Source organism: Felis catus, chromosome F2, assembly GCF_018350175.1.
Source record: "Felis catus isolate Fca126 chromosome F2, F.catus_Fca126_mat1.0, whole genome shotgun sequence".
Taxonomy (NCBI): Eukaryota; Metazoa; Chordata; class Mammalia; order Carnivora; family Felidae; genus Felis; species Felis catus.
In genome coordinates this window covers 16,092,607-16,116,183 of record NC_058385.1, presented here as the reverse complement: position 1 = coordinate 16,116,183, position 23,577 = coordinate 16,092,607, and the positions used below count along the sequence as shown (strand labels likewise).

At 39.8% G+C, this 23,577-nt stretch overlaps 1 long non-coding RNA gene across 2 annotated transcripts in view; it reads left to right on the top strand.

Moving 5' to 3' along the window:
- Positions 1-4,171: 4,171 nt before the first annotated feature.
- The window catches only part of LOC123383108, a 72,838-nt gene continuing 53,432 nt past the window's right edge, over positions 4,172-23,577 (top strand). For both annotated transcript variants that reach the window (XR_006592489.1, XR_006592490.1), the window contains exon 1: positions 4,172-4,940. This is a non-coding gene — a long non-coding RNA (uncharacterized LOC123383108). The remainder of the gene's footprint in view (positions 4,941-23,577) is intronic.

Sequence of the window (23,577 nt, the reverse complement as noted above, 5' to 3'; positions counted from 1 at the left end):
TGCACTGTCTTTTTCAAAATAAATAAACTTAAAAAAAAAGTGTACCTGCCAAATCAAATCTAAATTCCTTTGCTTAAAACAAAGGGGTAGGAACCATCTTGTCTTCTCTCTACCTATTCATGCCACTTCTCAGTCACAGCCTCTCCAGGTGAGCCTTACAATAAAGAGGTGCTTGTTCCTACTTTTTTTCAAGGTATTACAACACTGTCCTCAGGATCCAGGTCATAACTTTGTCTCAAAGACCTAATTCCTAACTAATTCACTTCACATAAGTAATTAAAAAAAAAAATAGGTCGGGGCACCTGGGTGGCTCAGTCGGTTAAGTCTCAGACTCTTGGTTTCAGCTCAGGTCATGATCTCATAGTTCATGAGGTGAAGCCCTGCATCGGGATCGACACTGATGGTGTGGAGCCTGCTTGGGATTCTCTTCTCCCTCTCTCTCTTTCTGCCCCTCCCTTGCTCATGCACTCTCTCTCAAAATAAATAAATAAACATTAAAAAAATAGTTTATAATACTTAATATGACTTATTACTTACTTGCGTTTTTTATGAATTTCCTATGCAACAAGGGTCATGGGTGGGGCCTCATTCACAAGTGTACCTTACAAAATCTGACATAACTGTGTAAATAGAAGAAAACTTATTTCCATAAGGAGCCTAAGTCTCTAGTGGGATGTGTTGAAGAAATTTTTGGATTTATTATTGGGCTTCTGAGATACTAGAAGCCCAATAAACATGTCTGTAGAAAGAGAAGAAGCAAAGTTGATTTGTTTTAAAAACTAAAAAATGCAGTTGTCCTAGGGACAACTCCCTTAACTAGGGAGTTAAAGTGAGACACACTGTCTGAGATTTGGTCTTGATTGGCCTCAAGGCAATGTATTTGTCATCTTTTCCCAAATAAGGAATAAAATTCAGGAAAGATTAGAGTATGTCATCACCTCTTTAAAAAAATCTTATAAAAATGTTGTGTATATTAAATAAATTATAATATTTGCACTGGCAGATTTAACATTTTTATATGGACTTTGTGCAAGTAACTCCTCAACTTGTAGATTTGCTAAAGTGAGAATGGAAGTCAAGGACATTGTGAAACTAATTTGGAGGTTTCTGAGCTATGAAAGAAAGACCTCGATAAACATTTGCTATGTGAATGAATTGGCTTCATCCAAGGAATGACTCTCTTGGAGTGATAAGAGTGTTGTTACTTTGTGAAAATATCCTTCAAAACACAGTCTATTGCCAGTTCTGTGTTTACTATTCCTGAATATTCTTAAGATCTGGAAGGTCACAGGACACATCCCACATGGATGTCAAGCCTCTACTGTGTTGGGTTTGGTAATTAGTGTTCAGCATGGCAATCAGCCAGTGGTGATATTTTGGCTTAAAGAAAAAATGATGCTTGGGCTTTATAAATACTTTATCTTCATGGCCTTGGGACTTCGTGATTGTATAGCCATTTTGAGGAACATTCCTGTTAAAACTCATGATAGTTCTCCAAATACATGGAAACATGTTCTCCCTTTGCCCCTCTTTTTAAAAGACCAATATGGGGCACCTGGGTGGCTCAGTCGGTTAAGCTTCTGCTCAGGTCATGATCTCATGATTCATGACTTTGAGCCCCATAGATGGCTCAGAGCCTGGAGCCTGCTTCAGATTCTGTGTCTCCCTCTCTCTCTGCCCCTCCCCTGCTCATGCTCTGTCTCTCTCTTTCAAAAATAAATAAATATTAAAAAAAATTTTTTTTAAAGACCAATATTATGGGAATAAAAGAGGCAGCATATCCAGGAAGAATCTGAATCATTCTTTGTAATCAAATCATTTCCTACTTTGATAAGTCTGTGATTCAGTTCTGACCATAGAAACAGCAACATAAAGTTCCTGGTTCATATATTGAAATTCTGGGTTACCCTTGAAATACTTCAAAATGGTCTTCTCCTGTTGTAAGACTGGGTTAAATTTTTCTGGACAACTTATCCATAGTGTTTCAGGGAAATGTATCTTAAAATGCTAACATTTCAGCACATTTAGGTGGATCTGTCCACTGGCAGGGCAAAATAATCACTTTCTTTAATCTTTAAAACCAGCTGTTCACAGACATTAATTGCCATGTCACTTACACTCCTCGAAACAGTGTCATTTGACAAAGACACACATTTTAATTTGTTTGCTGCGTCTGGTCCTATTATACTTGATACCTAGCCATTGTCAGTGGTGAAAGATTCTCAGCAACTTTGGGTGCTTGGCATTATTATACAAGATGTAGTGATTCCAAATAGGACATTTTGAGAATAATTGCATTCATATAACATTAGTTTGGAATATAAGTCTTTTTTTAGTCGAAAACATCACATTTTCAATGAGATCACAAAATAACCCAGTGCTGACTCATTTTTTGAGGATGAATGCATTCATTTTGAAGTCAAGTAGTGATGTAGAAGGCTTTGTATCTTCATCTAACTAGCCTTCATAATGCATTGACATTTTTTTCTTAAAAAAATTTTTTTTTAACGTTTATTTATTATTGAGAGACAGACACAGAGCGCGAGCAGGGGTGGGGTAGAGAGAGGAGGAGACACAGAATCTGAAGTAGGCTCCAGGCTCTGAGCTGTCAGCACAGAGCCTGATGCGGAGCCAGAACTCACAGACTGCGAGATCATGACCTGAGCCAGTCGGTCGCCTAACCAGCTGAGCCACCCAGGCACCCCAGACATTTTCATAAGAAAATAAATAGTTGCATACTTAATGTCTGGGTCAGCATATTTTTCCACCTATTTTCTTTCACTAAGATTTTGAGAATCATGCAATGAAACAAAGAAACTATTTCTTATCAATTACTATCTTTAGACACTTCTATATAAAAATACATAATGTATATACACCCATATCTCCTTAAATTACAACAGAATCCTACAGAACCTAATGACTGATTGATCAATTGACTTATGTTTTTCGCGTATTTTTTTAATATACATATATAGAGGAGTTACCCTTTTCTAGGCAGTGTGCTAGATTTTAGTAATATAAACAAAAATATAACATTTCTGTACACTATAATCTCACAAGCTAGAAGGAGAGAAAAATTGTAAATATTACAATTTACATAAAATTACAAAAAATGTAAGTTGTAATATATTTAATTATAATGCAGCAATCGTGAACCTCTAAAGTGTGGTTAAAGTATGTGAGCCCGTGATTAATTTTACCTGGAAAGCTCAAGGATTGACACAGTGACAACCTCAGTAGTCAGAGTTCAAACTGTTTGCAACTTCTGTTCTTTCTTGATCCTAAAGACAGAAGACAACCTAACACCAAGAGTCTAATGACCCAGGTGGAGAGGTAGAGATCTTATGATGCTCTTAGCATGCCTTAGCCAGGGGAGCTGGGGTACTGCAGAACACAGGTAACTTCACTGCCCCTGCTTACACAGGAGCATTGATTTCCACTTATATGGCTTTGATTCTCCAATCCCATCCTCCTCTGCATTCAGCGTCTGTTGCCATTCTCATCTCCTGCCATTTTAATGGCCTATTCCTATTGGTTTTGGATTAAATATCTTCTTTAGCAATACTTTCCTTGGCCCCTTAATTTAAATTACTCTCCTCTCAAAATGTTCATCAAACTCTTTTAACTTTGCTCCATAACATTTATAGCAGTTTATAATCACAGCTTTATTTGTATGTCCATTGATTCATATGGCAAGGACTGTGTCTGTTACTGGACATTTTTAGTACTTAGCACACACAATAAATATTTGGGGGAATGATTGAAGTATTTGTGATTTATACAGCAACACAATCCTGGATGCAATGTACCTCAAAAAAAGGAGACCATACCCCTCTGAAGATGCCAGCATTACTTCCTGAATTCTTTACTCTTTCTTATTCCATGCCAATGGGTTATTTACCTTTTATAGTTGCTCTGAGCTGAATTAATTATGGATGTAATCAATCATGAGGGTCTATACTATAGGGACAACTACTCAGCAGCCTTCCCTATTCTTTCTTCCTTTCTTTCTTCCTTCCTTCCTTCTTTTCTCTCTCTCTCTCTCTCTCTCTCTCTTTCTTTCTTTCTTTCTTTCTTTCTTTCTTTCTTTCTTTCTTTCTTTCTTCCTTCCTTCCTTCCTTCCTTTCTTTCTTTCTTTCTTTCGTTTTTTTTTCAGCCTTCCCTATTTTTTACCTAAGAGTTGCAGTCTTGGCTTGTGTGAATAATGACAGCAGGACTGTTCATTATCAGTCACATTATTCTCTTTTATGATAGTATACGTTTCTGATCCTATGAACACTTGCCAAAGTTAGCTTATAAGAGTTTAAGGGGTGCGCTAGTTGGGTTGGTGATACAAGTATTCTGGCGTTTTATTTTCATTAGTAGTAGTGACTGTAACTAACATTTGGTAGCAACTGGTTATTGTGCGATGTTGTCCGTCATAAATACCCAGGGAAAAGCTTTAGGACAGGGGAGTCAGATGGGTGTAGTTGAAAGGATTAATGAAAGCATTAACACAGTAGTCCCCACTCGTCTGCGGTTTTGTTTTCCGTGGCTTCAGTGACCCATGGTCCGAAAATATTACATGGGAAATTCCAGAATTAAACAATTTGAAAGTTTGAAATTACGCGCGCGTGGCTCTGAGCAGCGTGTGGAAATCTCGCGCTATCTGCTCTATCCTGCCCGGGAAGTGAATCGTCCCTGGCCTGCAGCGCGTGCGAGCTGTGTACGCTGCCCGCCCGCCTGTGTTTTCAGATCTACTGCTCCGGTATTGTAGTGCCTGTGTTCAAGTAACCTTCATTTTACTCAGTGATGGTCCCAAGGCACAAGAACAGTGATGGTGGCAATTAGGATATGCCAGAGAGAAGCCACAAAGCTCTCTTAAGTGGAAAGGTGAAAGTTTTCAATTTCGTAAGGAAAGGAAAACCCATCGAATGCTGAGGCTGCAAAGATCAAAGGTAAGAACAAATCTCCGTGAAATTGTGAAGCCAGATGAGAAATTTGTGTTAGTGTTATTGTTAATCTCTTACTGCGCCTAATTTATAAATGAAATTTTATCACAGGTATATATGTATAGGAAAAAATGGTGTATATAGGGTTTGGTACTACCCCCATTTCAGATATCTGCTGTGGGTTCTTGGCATGTATCCCCTACATATAAGGGGGAACTGCTATTCCAGGGAGGCAAGGGGCTCCCCCCGGAAAAGATAGTCCTTGGTAAAGATCAAATTAACATAAGAGTCAGGAGGGGCGCCTGGGCGCCTGGGTGGCTCAGTTGGTTACAAGTCGGATTTTGGCTCAGGTCATGATCTCATGGTTCGTGGGTTCGAGCCCCGCATCGGGCTCTGTGCCTACAGCACAGAGCCTGGAGCCTACTTCAGATTCTGTGTCTCCCTCTCTCTCTGCCTCTCCTCTGCTCTCACTCTTTGTCTCTCTCTCTCTTAAATAAACATTAAAAAAGAAATAAAAAAATAAGAGTCAGTATTCGGAAATGAGAATCTGAGAAGAAAGTCAATGATAAAATAAGCTGATTCTATTTTTTTTTCTTATCTTTTCTCTATAATTCTTATGCCACCTTTTTGCAACCATGAGAAAGAGGCTTAAAGTAGCAATACCTGTGTACCATAGTGTACACGGAGATACTTCTCTGGGCAGAATGGGCCCTTTCCTCCTGGTTATGATGGGGCTCCTCCCTCCCTCCTGGTTGTGAATGGCTCCTTTCCCTCTTTATACCAGGCAGACCATGGTCCTCACCAGCCAGTACTTTCCCTACTACAACATTTGTTACCCATTATTATGAGCACAATATCTAACGTCTGTTTTCCCTGCTAGACTTTGTGTTCTGTAAGAGAAGGGATGATTTTCTGTTCATCTCTATATTCCCAGTGCCTAGGAGGTTTCTGACGAAAGGATGCTACAAAATGTATGTGGCTAGTGACTGAATATGGACAGAGACCCTTCCAAGCCCTAAAGCATAGACACTGATTATGGCAGTGTGCAGGAGATCCCCCTCCAGTGAGCAGGGACAGAAAATGGCAGGTTACCTCTACACTCAGGATTTGGTGGGCCCCAGGGAGAACAAACTCTTCGCTTAGTGTCCTGGTGAGCAGAGGTCATGGCTCGTCTATTCACCTCTGGCATCATCCAGTCCGAAACAGCCTTCTTGCCCTCCTTCTGGTTCCGTCTTCACTCTAGTTCCTCATGGGAACCTAGCTTTAAATCTCATCTCTGTTAGCTCAGAGCTTTGTGCAATGGTCTAGTTTACTTCAACTTTACGTGGAAGTCATGTGACCACCTCCCTCTACCCTGTCCTCCGGATTCTGACACTTAGCTCTCTGAGCTTGGGAAAGTTGCTTTATTTCTCTAAATTAAGTTCCTCTTTTCTCTAAAATGAAGACTACGTATCCACTTCATTTGTTTGCTGTGAGGGTTAAATGAGTGCGTATACGTAGATTATTCAGCACAATGCTTGAGACCTAAAAAGATTCAGTTGACAGTATCAGCATGGCACCAGTAGCAGAGGTTTGTCGAGGATCTGGTGTGAGAAATGCTGTTATGTTTGTGCCTAGACTGGGTGAACCTGGCATTCTCTAAGCCTAAGTCTGAACTGGATTTGGCATCGACCGCTGCTAATTGTTCCCCACCCCGTATCTATTCCCTCCTTCAGTTCTCCTTCCTTCAGTTAAAGAATCCACGAATTTCAGTGGGTACAGTGGCTGCTCAAGTAGGGACTACGTTCTCCAACTTGTGGCCGAAGGGATGTGAACAGAAGTCACATGTGCTATTCGACTTCCTCCTTCTTGCAGACCATGGTGAGGTTAGTCAGCTCTAAAAATGGGGATGAGGGCAGCACCCTTGGACACAGCGGGACAAGAATATAAAAGAAATGTGGGTGCCTGGATGATTTCATGGAGCAGAGCTACCGATCCTCAGAATTGTCTAGGGAGAGGTTGTTGTGGGAGAGAGACAAATATCTTCTACAGTGTTGTTTTTGGGAGTCTCTATGTTAAACAGCTTACTACAATGTGACTAATACACCAGCCTGGTGAGAAAATCTGAGAATGTTGTTTGGTTGGACTCCAGGAAAGAGAAGGGGAAGCAGTGGGAGAGAACATGGAGAAGCAATTGGTTTATTGAACACCTGTATTTTATTATCTTTTTTCCTCTTTTTTTTTTTTTTTTAAATTTTTTTTTTCAACGTTTATTTATTTTTGGGACAGAGAGAGACAGAGCGTGAACGGGGGAGGGGCAGAGAGAGAGGGAGACACAGAATTGGAAACAGGCTCCAGGCTCTGAGCCATCAGCCCAGAGCCCGACGCGGGGCTCGAACTCACGGACCGCGAGATCGTGACCTGGCTGAAGTCGGACGCTTAACCGACTACGCCACCCAGGCGCCCCTCTTTTTTCCTCTTATAGTTATGTTAGCAAATGCAGACATCAAATACTAACACATATCAAATCATTAATACATAAATCAACGAGAAGTCCTGTAATATCCTACGTGTGGAAAATAACCATGGTACACTTTGAGTGTTGTATGTGTTGTATGAGTTTTGTGATGTACGTGAGACGTGCATGAAAGCAAAGCAAAGCACGCGGGGCGTTCTTCCAGGAGATAGGTGCTCCCCCACTTGAGCAGCCGCGGCAGTCACCTGGCTGAGACATTCTCTGAGAACTGGGTGTTCTAAGAGAAGTGGCAGTTCTTACTGCCTGAGAGAGAAATATGTCAGGATAGATAGAGGGGGGATAATTGACCTGAATGTGCCAGTTATAATTTTTAGCAGAAGCACACCTCTAAAGTAATTCACCTGCAAAGTTAATGGAGTGTCAACTGAGGAAAACACTTTTGTGTTCTTGAGTGTGGCTACCACAAACCGAGTCACGGACTAAGGCAACTGAGAGGGCGAAGGGGGAGAGCCCTTGAAAAGGACCCTGCAGGAAAACTCACAGTGAGGACAGGTCTGGCCTCAAGGTTGATCTTAACAGAAAGAGAATGTTTCTAGCCTGGTTAAATTAATATAATCTTATGTAGGTTGAAGAGAAATGAGTGTTAGTGACAGAACTGATGTTCTGGAAGCTGTCAAAATCCTGTCCAGCGATGACAGGGGGCTTTGTGACTGAGCCAGCAAGCGACTGTAACTGATGGATAGGACCGTGTCTGGGTATGAACGACAGCTTTAAAGAAGCTGGCTAACTAGAGTCCAGAAGAATAGACTCAACACGAAGTGCTTGCAATTCCCTTCTGCAACTGCTATGTTGACTCTTTCTTCTTTCGGTAATGAATTTAACACTAGATTTCTTATCGGTTTTAAAATAATGATTTAACTTTTAGGGGCTGCTAGAATTCTGTTTCTTATTTACAGTTTCTCAGCACGTCAACTCTACACAAACCTCGGTTGTTCAGTTACAGCCACCAAATTAATTGGCACCTGGAACAACCTAGTAGAACTTCTGTCTGGGCTAAGGTGCTAACAGCTTAGTTGAAGAGGTTTCCAGGAAGAATAATTATAAAAGAGGTGGAGTGGAGGTAAGGAAAAGGAAGGGGAGAAAAAGGAATGTTGCAACCTTGGGAAGAGAAAGGTAGCCGATAGGTCAGTGCAACCTTGGGAAGAGAAGGGTAGCTGAGGCAAGGTGCGTGCATCCGGGCATTTGAATTGTCCTGCATCCCCCTTGGGAGGAGACTACAGCCTGTGTGAGGAGGGCCAATGGGACTCCAGGGAGAGAGTCTGGGACCTCTCAGGAGATGTGTAGAGCCAAGTCTACATATTGCTGCTGTAAATATGCAGGGAATTTGAAACTAACTCATAGATGCACTTTGGGAGTTATCCTCAACTATGTGAGTCGGTTAAATGAGGTTTACCCCCGGTTTTTCATATTTTAAACATCTGCAGTACCCATAGTCGTGGTAACATTTTCAAGCGTGCTGTTCTTACATTTGCATCTGTTTGCTTCTACAGGCAGATAGACTTGTTCATAAGGACAGATGATGTTTTTGCTTGCATGTTTGGGGCCGATCCCAAAGTCCTCACAAGAGAAATAACAACTGAAAGCACAATATGTAGACAAGCATAAGATTTATTAAAAAAAAAATCCAGGCTGGAGATAATTTAATACCATGACATGGGTTATTTGGTTAATTTCTGTGATTACTAATACTTTTGTAGAGCTGACCTCATCTGATTATCATGAGAACCTAGTAGTCAGTATTATTATTGCCAAAATCTCCACTATTTCTTGGAGGCTGGGCTGTGGCCTTCATGGCTGTGGGTATGAGAAGGAGCAGTGACAGGCTTAGTGGCTGGAGCAGAAAGTCCACATCTAAGGCAAGAAGAGTGAAGGAGCTGGTGAAACAGAACGAATGAGCCAAGCCCAAACTCTTGAGGTATGTTAACATCCACAAATTCAACGAGGGGTTTTGAAGGGCCCTCAAAACCAAGGAGGCCAGAGGAGCAGACAGCATCAGGAATGGAGGGCCCCCACCTTGAATGAATAGTGAGGTGGGAGCGTGAGGGTGGAGTCTCTCACAGCAGGGCTCCCTTACCTCTCAGACAGACGAGGCTCCTGAAACACTGAGAGCTTGAGTGAATTTTCTCCTCACATAGTAAGGACCCAGAGTGGACTTTACATTGACTTTGGCTGATTCCTATGTCTGTGTTGCTTTCAATATGTTACAGGACATATTTAAGGTATTTCTTAGTTCCTGGTTTGTAGTTTTGCCCTTATTTAACTGTAGGTATTTTGATAATTACCATTTTTGTATAGTTTAAGTAAAGTATAACTGTAATTTTAACTTTCTCTTCTTAGCTTTGGTTTCTTTCTAACTTTGGATTGCTCCACGGACAGGTGTACAATTATATAAAATCTTAAGTTAGTCATGGGTATGTGAGGTGATAATTGTCATCAGAGTATCCCATGTTCTCCAGCTTTCATATTTTCTTTATTATCTCTTTTGAACAGAGACACTGAAGCTCTCCATCACATCACATGTGAGAGGTCCGCCGCTGCCCCCACCCCACCGTTATTTCCAAGGGTCCCTGGTAGAACTTACATTCTTCCTGACATTTTTGCTGTTAATTCACACTAGCTCTTCAGTTCTATTTTCCTTTCACCAGCCTCCTCTCCTCGGGCTCCTGCCCTTTTCCCACCCCACAGCACTCCACTTGTAACCCAGCCCTGCTTCTTCATTGCCAAAATCACCACTGACAAGGTACTGTGCACAACAGACTGTTAGGAAGGTTTGAAGGAAAATAAGGTCATCACAGCTCAGAATAAGGAATAACTTCAACATCAGAAATGATTTTTCCGAAAATAAGTTATTAACCACTTTCCATCACAGATCACCTTTTACTGGCCACAGCTCGCTTATGGGTCTTAAACTGTTTAAATATTGCTGGCCTCTCTTCATAGCTGGAGAGCTCATCACCCTTTTTTTCCAAATTTCCAGGGCCCCTGAAACCTTAGCGCTACCCAGAGACAACTCCCCCAAATTCCTGCTCCTTTATCACATAATTTAGATACATTTCAGTCTCCCCATCTCCATGAGCTCCTGGCCTCATCTTTCATTGGGTTATTCTGTACGAAGGGAGAAATCCCCGGCCTTTAGAATTTGTGATACAAAGAACTGGTAAAGGCTTGAATTCTTAAGCAGAGTTCTTTTCCTCACCCACAGCTCGCTAGTGAAAGGGTGCAGTTTAAAATGTATTCCCCCCACTTCAGGAGTGATGAGTCATCTTTGTTTCTGCTGCTGTTGTTTTTCTTTCTGTTACGTGAAAATGATAATAGTAAGTATTGCTTATCACTACTCGTTTTACTTCGCACGAGGCAGAGAACTTAGCGCTATGTATTCGTTTATTGCACTGAATCTTCACAAACCTCACGTGGAGTAAGCACTGCTGTTGCTCCCCATTTTACGGTGGCTGGAGCTGAAGCTCAGAATTGTACAGTGCATGCATGTAGAAACCAGCCTGGGAACCAAGCCTGCATGACTGCAAGTCTTTGCTCTGAAGTGCTGTATTATCTGATACGCTGAGCGGGCGTGGACTGCACTGTACATTTGTATCAGGTGGACAGTATCGTCTCCCAGTGTCTTTTCTGAACTGATGTGTATGTATGTAAGACACGATTTATGAATTAAAAACTGTTACAGGGAGAGGGAAAGGAATAGAATTAAAGTGAAAATACTGCTTGCCAGCAGACCAATGGAGATGTAAAGAGTTTGGTTACAATGCCTCAGCCGCCTCACTCCATTTATCTGGCATGCAGATACTCGGAACATATAATGAGGCAATTGCTTGTAGAGGACAACTGTTAAATGGACAAGGATAAGGGGGGAAACATCTGTTGTGCAAAATTATTTGCTGTGAAGTCCTTGCAACACATAGAGTTATAAAGTAAACTTTGGGTAACGAAAACAAACTTTGTTGCATTGAAGTTTTCTTGATGATGTAAAATCACTGGAAGTTATCTTTAGCTTTATTTGGAATAGTTTTATTAAAAAAATTTTCAAAAATGTTTATTTTTGAAAGAGAGTGAGACAGAATGTGAGTGGGGGAGGTGTAGAGAGATGGGGAGACACAGAATCTGAAGCAGGCTCCAGACTCTGAGCTGTCAGCACAGAGCCCCATGTGGGGCTCAAACCCACAAGCCATGAGATCATGCATGACCTGAGCCGAAGTCGGACGCTTAACTGACTGAGCCACCCAGGCGCCCCTATTTGGAATAGTTTTAAAAGTCATTTGCCAATTTTGCTCTGAATACTTTTTTAAAAAGATTTTATTTTATTTATTTAGTTTTTAAAAGTTTATTTTCAGAGAGACAGAGCTTGCAAGTAGGGGAGGGGCAGAGAGAGATGAGGGAGGTAGAGAATCTCAAACAGGATCTGCACTGTCAGAACAGAGCTGGATGTGGGGTTTGAACCCACGAATCGTGAGAGCATGACCTGAGCTGAAACCAAGGGTCAGACGCTTAACCAACTGAGCGACCCAAGTGCCCCTTTAAGATTTTATTTTTAAGTAATCTCCACACCCATTGTGGAGCTCGAACTTACAACCCCAGGATCAAGAGTTGTATGCTCTACAGACTGAGCCAGCCAGGCACCCCTGCTGTGAATACTTTTTGATGTTTGTCTATATTTTCCTATTTCTATCTAGTTTTCAATGATATTTATACTGGCTGGCTGAGGGTCCAGTAAGCACAGAGGGCCTGGTGTGGAAGTGTTCCTGATGTGTTCAGGGAATTGCAGGAAGGTGTGGCTGGAGTAAGGAGAAGGTGAGAATGTCAGAAGATGAGTGTTACAATGGTGAACCCGATCACATAGGGCCTTTCATGTTATAGTAAAGACTTTGAGTGAGTTAGGTCATCTTTGCAGGATTTGAGCACAGAAATAACATGATCTGACTGGGTTTAAAATATACTTATCTGAAAAGGACTGAAGGGGAGAGACTCGTTAGGAGGTTATTGAAGTAGGCTAGAAGAGAGATCTCTTTGGTGAAGATCAGTAAAGTGATGAGAAGTATTCAAGTTCTTGATGTATTTTGAAGGTAATGCTGATAGAATTTGCTAATAGACTGACCAGATATAGGAAGTGAAGGAAAATAAGAGTGACTATAGGATATAATTATGTGGAAAATTTTAGGAAGAGTTGTTTTGGGGAAAGTATCAGGAGCTTGTTTTAGACATGTTGACTGTGGGATGCTTAATAGGCATTCACTGTCTATATCAAATGGGCAGTTGGACATATAGGTTTGGAGTTCAGGGGAAAGGTTCAGGTTACAGATATAAACTTGGACATAAGGGTGTATTTAAGGTCATGTGATGAAATAGAGAATGAATGTAGATAGAAGGGACCAATGACTGAGCTCTAGGGCTTTCCAACATTTTGAGATTGGAGAGAAAAGATAAGAGCCAAAGAGGGGCGCCTGGGTGGCTCAGTCGGTTAAGCGTCCAACTTCAGCTCAGGTCACGATCTCACGGTCAGTGAGTTTGAGCCCCGCATCAGGCTCTGGGCTGAATCAGCTCAGAGCCTGGAGCCTGCTTCCGATTCTGTGTCTCCCTCTCTCTCTGCCCCTCCCCCGTTCATGCTCTGTCTCTCTCTGTCTCAAAAATAAATAAATGTTAAAAAAAATTAAAAAAAAATTAAAAAAAAAAAGATAAGAGCAAAAGAAACTTGGAACATGTGAAAACAGGGATGAAAGCTGGAGTGTGTGGTGTTTGGGTCACTGGTGACTTTGAACAGAGAGTTTCTGTGACACAGGATGAAAAACCCGATGTGTTTACGAGAAAATGGGAGAGGAGAAATTGGAAGTACCTGAGTACCATTTCAAGGAGTTTTGCTGTAAAAAGAAGGAAAGAAAAACAGTAGTAGCTGGAGGAGAGAAGTGATGTCAGGAGAAAGTTAAAAAAATTGTATGAGAGTAATACCTGCAGGTTTGTATGATAAATGGAATAATCTAGTAGAAAGGGAAAAATTGATAATTCAGGACAGAGTATAATTGCTGGGGAAATACCCTTGTAAAGGATGGACTGGATTGAACCTGAGAAAAGGTAGAATGTGTGTACGTACTTGAAGGCAGGTGGGAAGATGAGAAAGTGGCAGTCTGTACATGTTTAACACATTTCATGTTATTTCTTTGAGTCTTTTATGAACCTCCTTGAAGACAAGGACCACTACTGCATATTTAAATTATTTTTTTATTTTGAGAGGTGGGGGCGGGGAGGGGCAGAGGGAAAGAGAGAGAGAGAATCCTAATCAGGCTCCGTGCCCAGTGCGGAGCTTGATTTGGGGCTCCATCCCACCACCATAAGAGCACAACCTGAGCCAAAACCAGGAGTCAGATGCTCAATTGACTGAGCCACTCAGGCGCCCCCTACTATTGCATTTTTGTGTGTGGGCTCATCACTCAACAAACGTTCCTTGAATGAAGGAATGAAAGTGAAAAACTCAACATTTGTGGCTTTGAATACACATAGATGAAAAACTAGGTTTTAAGTATTGTAAGAAACAAAGTAGAACCTAATATTTTTCATTTCCTCCATGAAAGTTAGAAAGTTAGTGTTGGGAAGATACAATGAAATTTTTATTCTCAAGAGAAAAGTTTTCATGATTATCACCTAAGAAAATATTAATAAGAAATGACTTTTAGGGGCACCTGGGTGGCTTTGCCTGTTGGGTGTCTGACTTCGGCTCAGGTCACGATCTCGCAGTTCATGGGTTCGAGCCCCGCGTTGGGCTCTGTGCTGGCAGCTCGGAGCCTGGAGCCTGCTTTGGATTCTGTGTCTCCCTCTCTCTCGACTGCTTGCCCGCTCACACTCTGCCTTTCTCTCTCTTTCTCAAAAATAAATATTAAAAAAAAATTTAAAAGAAGTAACTTTTGAAAATTAGCAGCTTTATTGAGATATAATTAATACACCATAAAGTTCGCTCTTTTAAGTGTACAATTGAATGTTTTTTAGCATATTCACAGGAAATCTCTTGTCACTATCTAATTCCAGAAAGAAAGCTGGATAAACGAAACTGCATAGCCATAGCAGCCATTTCTCTCTCCCAAGCCATTGGCAACTACAGTCTACTTTCTCTTTCTATGGATTTGCACATTCTGGATATTTCATAAAAATGGAAACATACAACATGTGGCCTTTGTGCCTGACTTCTTTCGCTTAGCACGTTTTCAAAGTTCATTTGCGTTGTCACATGTATCAAAACTTCATTTCTTTTTATGGTCAAATAATATTCCATCGTATGGGTATACCATGTTTTGTTTATCCATTCATCAGCTGGTGGACATTTGGATTGCTTCTACTTTTTGGCTGTCATCGGTAGTGTTGCTATGAACATTTATGTACAAGTTTTTTTTTTAAGTAGTTTTTTAAAATATATTTTTTTAAAGTTTATTCATTTATTTTGAGAGAAGGGCAGATAGGCAGAGAGAGAAAGAGAATCCCAAGCAGGCTCCACGCTAACAGCACAGAGCCCAATGTGGGGCTCAGACTCACGAATTGTGAGATCATGACCTGAGCTGAAATCAAGAGTCAGACACTTACACAACTGAGCCACCCAGGCACCCCTATACAAGTGTTTGGATGGGCATGTGTTTTAAATTCTCAGCCTGTTACAGCATCACATCAAAACTTCACAATCTATTCTGAGTTAGCTCAGAAGTTCAGATATGATCAATTTAAATCATACAGATTAGGTATGGGTGAGGCTCTTATCATAATCCATCCCAGGGCAGATTTTTCATCTGTGGACCTATGAAACTAAGAAAGCAACATATCTGCACACAAATATGGTGGTGGGACAATCATAACCTAACAGGCATAGATAGTCCTGTACAAAAAGGGAGGAAATGGAGTGAAAAAAGGAGCCACTGGTCCCAAACAACTTTTCTAGCTGGGACTGTAAATCATGGTTCTACGCTCTGGGCATTCAGTTCCGCCCTCAGAATTATCGTGTCTTTTTTTGTGAAACGTAGCACATCTTTGCAACTGGGTAGTTTTGTCAGTCTGATTCCTGCCTGTAGAGTTTTGGGTGTCTAACAGCCTTCTTTCATTTTGTACTCTTTTTGTGCTTTTGGGTCCGAGCTGGTAGTGTTTCTGCTAATATGTAAAATTCTCAAGAACCTTGTGGATCTTCTCTGTCCGTCATGGGATTCGTTCCTTTTTTGATGAGATCATCCAAGACATTTCTTAGATAATCCCATCTTTAATTTTGGCCTCTGCTGAGACAGCAGAAGGGATTTATGAGTCACAAAGTTAATCTTTCCAAAGAACCTTGTCCGTGATATGGGACTGAATATTCGGACCTTTTGATTGAGCTGAGGTATTAGCAAAAGCTTATATAGCCACACATTCAGCTTTTTCTCTCCTGACAGTACCTCCCTTAAATTTTAGCATCTTTGGCAATCTGGAAAAGCTGAGAATTCCTCAGACCATCGTGTCCTGGTTCCTTTTTGCTTAATTCTTTCTCCCCTCATTCTTGCAGCAGTCTGTCATCATGATTTAGGTACTCTAAGGTGATGTGTGTTTTCCTTACCACGCTTCCTCACTTCCTTCTGAGACTTTACTAGCAGAGTTGTTAATACCCATATTTCTGCTACCAGTCTGTTCAAGGCAATCGAGGCTTTTCTTATCTTGCTTCTCAGAAACTTTTCAGCCTCTGCCAATTGTCCATTTCAAAAGTGACGGGCACCTGTTTAGGTGTTTGTTGCATCAGTACCCCACTCTCATCGCCATCACCTATATTAGCTTTCCATTACTGCTGCAAAAACTTACCATGGTGTAAAGCAATACAAACCTTTTATCTTGCAAACTTATTTGAAGTCTGACACAGATCTCACTGGGCTAACATCAAGGTGCCATCAGGGGTCACCAGGTTTGTGGGAGAACATAACTGCTTGCTTTTTCCAGCTTCTAGAGGCTGCTTGTACTCCTTGGTGTTTGGCTTCCTCTTTCCATCTTCAAAACCAGCAGCAGGTGTTTGAATCCTCACATTGCATCCTCTGACATCCTGCTTTAGTCCTCTTTTCCACTTTAAGGACTCTTGTGATTAAATTGGGTCTATCCAGATAATCTAGGATAATCTCCCTATTTTAAGGTAGTTTTATTAGAAGCCTTAATTTTTTGTGCCACCTTAAACTCCTTTGCCATGTAACCTAACATATTCACAGGTTTAGGGGGTTGGGACATGGACATTCTTGGGGTGCCATTATTGTGACTACCATGCTCATATAATTTCTTTATTTGTGGTAGGTTTATTCAGATTTTCTATTATTATTATCATTATTATTTTTGGAGTGAATTTTGGTAGTTGTGTCTTGGTAGGAATTTGTCTGTTGCATCTAGTTTGTCTAATTTATTGGCATACATTTGTTCATACTATTCCCTTATAGTTGTTTTTATTTCTGTGAGGTTGTTAGTGATCTAATTTACTTTCATTCCTGGCTTTAGTAATTTGAGTCTTTTTTTTTTTTTTTTTGGCTTTGTCTGTGTATCTAAAGTTTTGCCAGTTAAAAACAATCTTTTCAAAGAAACAACTTTTGATTTTGTTGCTTTTATGTATTGTTTTCCCATTCTTCTATTCCATCTATTTTCACCCTAGTCTTTATCGTTTCCTATCTCTTGCTTGCTTAAAAGTTAATATTCTTTTCTTTTTACTAAAACTAGAGAAGAGAAACAAAATCGTTTCTTAAAGTGAAAAATTAGTTTACTAGTTTGAGATCATTTTCCTTTTTAAATATAGATGTTTATAGCTATAAATTTCCCTCTAACCACTGCCTTAGCCATATTCATAAGTTTTGGTATATTGTATTTTGTTTTCAGTATTTAAAATTTTTTCCAATTTCCTTTGTAATTTCCTTTTTGACCCATTTGGTTATTCCTCAGCTTGTGTAACCTCAATCAATCTGTCTTCAAGTTTTGATTCTTTCTTCTGCCAGATAAAATCTGTTGTTGAGTCTTTATAGTGAATTTTTCATTTCCATTATTGTATTTTAAAACACCCAGAATATTTATTTCATTCTTTTTTCCTCCTCTTCTTCCTCCTTCATATCCTTTTTCCTCCTCTCCCTCCTTCTTTGTTCTCTTCCTTCCTTCCTCCTCTTCCTTCTTATCCCTCATAATTTCTATGTATTATACCAATAATATATAGATGATATATTATTCTCATAATTTCTTTTATTTCATTACATGTTATTATTTTATTGGTCTCTTACTTATTTTTTTAAAGTTTATTTATTTGAGAGAGAGCGAGCAAGAGAGAGAATGTGTGTGAGTGGGGGATGGTCAGAGGGAGAGGGAGAGAGAGAATCCCAAGCAGGGTCCATGCTGTCAATGCAGAGTCCAATGCAGGCTTTGATCTCATGAATTGTGAGATCATGACCTGAGCCAAAATAAAGAGTTGGATGCTTTACTGATTGAGCTACCCAGGTGTTCCACACATGGTTTCTTTTAGTTCTTTGAATGCATTTATGATAGCTGCCTTAAAGTCTTTGCCTAGTAAGTTCAACATCTGGGTTTTCTTCAGGACAGTTTCTATAACTGATGTTTTTCCTGTGTATGGGTTATACTTTCCCTTTCTTTGCATATCTTGTTTTTCTTTTCAGTTGTTGCAATCTCAACACTTAATATAATATTATGTGGCAACTCTGGAAATCACATTCCTCTCTACTCCCCACTCCTGAGTTTTTGTTGTTGCCACTTACTTGTTTATTTAGTGATATTTGACATATTTTCTAAAGTCTGTAAAATTGTGTATAGTCACTAATGTCTCTTCTTGGTTAATGGTAATGATCAGCTAATGGACAGAGATTTCCTTAAATGCCTTGACTCAGTAAGGCTTCCAGCCTTTGCTAAGGTGTGTGTGTGTGTGTGTGTGTGTGTGTGTGTGTGTGTGTGTTGGGGCATACTTTCAATGCTATGGTGGGTTATTTACAACTCTGCCTTAGCCTTTACTTTTTTCTTGAGCAAGGCCTCAAGGTAAGCCAGGGGTATGAGATTTTGACCTTCTTAAATATTTTCTGAGCATATGCACACCCTTGGGTGTGCACACAGCCATGTTCATATACATGATCTTCTTGCTTGCCAAAAATATTACTGAGCTTTTCAAAGTGTATAGACATGTTATTCCCCAATTTTTCCCTTTAAGTATCTTGGGCAGCCTTTTATTAACCCAAATTGGTAATGCTGTCTCAGGTGGCATGAATGTTAAACAGTTGCCATTGATTGTTTTTGACAAATGCCCTGTAGATAAGCCTGTTTGTACAGAGCAAGTTCTCCATCCTGTCAAATAAAGACAAGCCCTATACAGAGCTTTTTAGTGAGCTGAAAGACAGATCAAATGGTGACAGTTCTGTGGGGATAGATCTTTTGGGGGAGTTCCAAACCTATTCTTTTTCTTCTGGTGGCTGCTAGACTGCTATTTTTCACAGCTGCTGGAGAGCTTTTATTCTCATGGTTTCCAGCTTGCACCTTTCTGTAAGAACTAGACAGGAGATAAAAAGTGAAGTTGTCATTTATTTTATTAAGGAAGAAAAAATAAAAGAGAGGTATTATGTCTTTTTAAAAATGATGATTACCCTGTTCACAAAGGATTTTATTAAAGAAAAGTTAAGTATCATCTGTCACTTCCACTCACCACCAAAAATGATATTGATTTCTCCACAGTGCTGGGTGATTGAGTCTCCATGAATTGTAGAGAATTCTTGTTCAGAGAGATCCAACTCCCTCCATGTTGACCCAAGCATAGAAGAATCTAGAATCATACCATTTCATAGAAATACTTGAGTTTGTTCTATAATAAATGAGTTAAATGATTTTTTCTGAGACTAATTTTCTATTCCTGAATTCTGAGTATGTAAGAGGATCACAACAATTGTGGCTTTATTTCCAAGTAAATTTGATTAAGCTAATCTCTAAGCTGTAGCCTACAAGGCAAAATTTTTAGTCAGCATCATCCTTGGATTTGCTCCACTCAGGAGACAACAACAACAGCGACAACAACAAAACCTGCAAAAGACAAGCAAATATATAAACAAACAGCCCCAGGCATAAACATCTGAACCTTATGGGGATGAAGCCAGAATAACCAATAATTCATTTTATTCTGGTGCTAATTTTATGGGGCCGTGGAATTTAATTAAAAATTATATGATTTGGGGGAAACCTGGCTGGCTCAGCTGGCAGAGCGTGCAACTCTTGATCTCAGGGTTGTGAGTGTGAGCCCCATGTTGGGTGTAAAGATTACTTACAAATAAAATCTTTAAAAACATTGTATAATTTGGCTTTCTATTTTTTCTTTAAGTGTGAATAGTCTACTCACTTGAATAGAAGATGCCATAATTGAGTGCCTAATATCTTGGGTTAAACTTGATATATTCAGCTTTAATCAGTGACTAAAATTTTTAGTCCGTCAAATGAAGTTATTTATAATTTCAGTATTCTTTTGCCTCTTTTAAACATGAGAAAAATAAACCAGTTGTTTTCCTTCTATTTTTCCCTGCTAATTACTTGGGTGCTACTTTAAATATTTTTAAGTTAAACCCTGAGTACTAATAACAACTTTTCCTTGACGGGGGTAAATGATGAATAGTTAAATGGTAAAAAGTATTTTTTTGTGTGTTTTGTTTTGTTTTTTGATTGGAAGGAGTGGTCACAAGCAATGTTATTCAACTTTCTAATCAGATCTGGGTCCTGAGCAGCCAGATATACTTTTTTGTTCTAGGCACCTTAGCAGACCAGGTCAAGGTAGGTTTTCTCACATTTGTTATTACACAGGGATTAGTCCCAGTGCAACTTGGAGTTTCTTTCTAATACTTGGTGCAGCTTGGTACACGCTCATTTCCAGATCTGATAAATATTTACCTAGGTATTAAGGTGACCAGCACTTTAGAAATCTATAGATTCACTTGATTTACTTGTGTCAGTGTATTACCATCAGTGTTGTTGGTGAATGATAGTTTTGGTTATGTAGAAAACCTTAAATACAAGTTTCCCTCCCCAGCTCTCCATAGAAATCCATGAATGTGGCTGCTGGTTTATGGAGTGGGGAATATCCATTAGTCTCTGGTGGCTTCAGCCAACATAAATGATTCCTTAGAGCAGTGAGATGGAAAACTAGAAATATAACTAGCTGTATGGCAGACAAGGACTAGACTTCCTCCTGTAATTAACGTGTGAGATGGGAGCATTGTTCCTTGTGAGGCTTGATGGCCTCTCTGCTTCATGTAGCTCACTGGGTGTGAATGATGTCTGCTTGTTTATCTGGAAATCTGAAAGTTTGCCTTTGTCTTCTCTTTACACCTCATTGCTCCACCATCTCTTTTTCAAATCTCATTTAAAAAGTATTTAGATATTTTTTCCTTGCCCATCTTTCTTAATTTTACTCTACCTCTCTTGATGGCCTTGTGATTCCAATATCTAACATTATTTTTTTCCAGAGTGTTTTCCAGTCTTCTTCTTCAGCTCAAACCTTGATATAAAATATCTGGAAATTTGGCTTATGAAACTCAGATGTGCATGGAAATATGGTTGTCTTAAATTAGTTCAGGACAGTAAAATGTTTTTAAAATATAAGTTGGCCACTTATGAAGTTATATTAACTCAGCCAATAATAGTTTCATAAGTTAAATTATTAGTACGGTGTGCCAAGACATTTGTTTTTCAGAAATTATTTATAGATTAAAGTATGCAAAGGTTCTGAAATGAAATTATCCTTTTAAGAGAGTAGCCTCTGTTTTGATAGTAAAGGATTATGGGCACTAATGAGTTTGTGAGAATGTTACCCAAGGTGGTAGCTACGGAGAAGTGCGGAAAGGAGTTTAGCAAGTTCTGACCAGGATTTCCTGCCACTGAATTGAAGGGAGTATACTATAACAATGCTGTCTGAAATTTAAATCTCTTGCACCTTCTGGACACTTGTTTTTTTTTCCGTATTAAAAAGGCTGAGTGATAGAGGTCTAGGAAGGGGGCCATGATAATCACTTGTGGTCACATCCCTACTCTCTCTAGCCTCAGGGCATTTTAAAGTCAGTAAGACAAACTTCAAGTTAGCTTTGCCAAATGTATGCATTCTACTGGATAGAGACTGAGGTCAGTTAATTAGTTTTAGCTGATCTGTTGAGGACCCTGTCCCTGGTGTGTAACTTCAGTCATGAAGTAGAATAGAGATACTGGCCGGTTCTGATCCAGCATCACTGGGAGGTATTATTCTAAATAGAATCAGATTTTACCCAAGTCTCCAACTCTTGAGCATAGGCTTCTTCTTCTTTTTTTTTTTCAATGACTTATTCTTTCTTGAGCTAGTCTTTGTTCATTAGTAGTAGGCTAGCTATATCTCTTAGGTATGTGGTAGGTAGTCCACACAAAGAAGTGAGGGTGCATGTCTTTTTCTGCTGTGAGTGGGCTGAGCATCACAGTTTCTGGGCTACTTTCAAAGTTTGTGAATGCCAACATGTTTGTCTGTATTATTCTTGGCAATATTGGTCCTGGAGAGACGATTTCTTGGATGGATGCTGCACTGCAGGAAATAGGGGTTTCTGGCCAATGTGGTACCATTCCAAAGGAGCTCTGCCTTTCAGGGAGAAGCTTTCTGTGAAATGTACTATGCCACTGCTTCGAGAGATGTCTGTCAGCAACTCAAGGAGACCAATTGTGATCAAGTGGCTGGAAGTGGAGATTTAAGGGTAGGTGAGAAACCCCGATGAATTTTCCTTTACAACCATACCATTTGCAAATACATTTCAGAACTTTGGATCTGGGAGCTTGAGTATCAGTTTTCCCCAGAGAAAGAAGGGATGGCCTTAACTTATTCTTTTGCTCCAAAGTGTTATTTCTTTGATGCACAGGTCTTCTTTTTAATATCTCTGTAGGAGAAGTAAGACACAGGATTTAATTTACTTACTTGTATTGGGGTTGAGGGGAAACTTGGAGAAGTTAAGAATCCTCAATTGTTGGTTCCTTGTAGAAGAGCCTAAGAGAAAGGCCAACCCATTGAAATGGAAGAGACATATATATACCATAGTATGTTATCATGGTTTTCCAAATTCAGTCTGTTGAGTTCCAGGATCCTATGAGTTCCCCCTGAAGATTTCTTGAAGGAAGGTGGGCTGTGGCTGATATTTAATCTCTGGTTGTTCTATTGTCTCCAGATTTTATCCTCAACAGTGTTTTCAGAGAAGATATTTTACATCCTGACTATCTTCAGAATAATGTTGAGTTGAGCTGAATGTATTCATTCCTTTATTATTTTTTTTTTAAAAATTATCTTCGTTTTTGTGAATCTTTCTTTTTTTATCCCCTTATTCTTTTGGTCGACATTTATTGATGTGTGACATGTGTGAAAATTGAAATACATGAAATTTCCTCTGCCTCTGTGATAGAGTGTTTTGTGCTTTTAGTAAGTCAGTCACCCACTGGTACCTAGTGCCTCTTCAGAGAGTAGAAGGTCACTTTTCTCAGAGCAACAGCATGAGAGCTAATTTTTTTAAAAGCACGTGGTTGTTAGGCCATAGGTTCTTTCTCATGCTGCTTCAACTGGGTGTTTTTTCTTGTTCAGGATAAGCTTTCATGAGTTAAAATGATTTCCCAATGGTCTGTCTTGTCTCCTCACAGTATCTTTCAGTTCAGTGCCCTCAGATGATGATGAGTATGCTAGATATGAAAGCTTTTGGCTGAGGCTGAATAAGCTCACTCTAAGACAGATGTTCAGTCTGTAGAAATGTAATAGAAAATCCATTCAGTGTCTCATCAGCCGCAGGTTGATGATGTGATTCAACTTCAGGTGCTTTGTCTTTGGTATAAACTTTTTCATCTATTGCTTTGAAGATAGAATGATGGTTTCAAATTGGATTTAGGATGCTGATGGAAACCAGTGTCTACCTCATTGCTCCTGGTGGCCTACACACTTGTCATTCTTGTCAGCCGGAGAAAAGGCCACTTTTTACCACCTTAATCCCCTTTTTGTTTAACATCTCCCTGCTAGTCAGTATTGCTTCTCTTTCTTAAATGTCCACACTGGTGACCCCTTTAGTTGCTCTGATAGGTTATAGTTATCCTTGGACTCATTTCCCCTTCTTTCTTTCCTTCCTTTCCCTCCCACCTGTC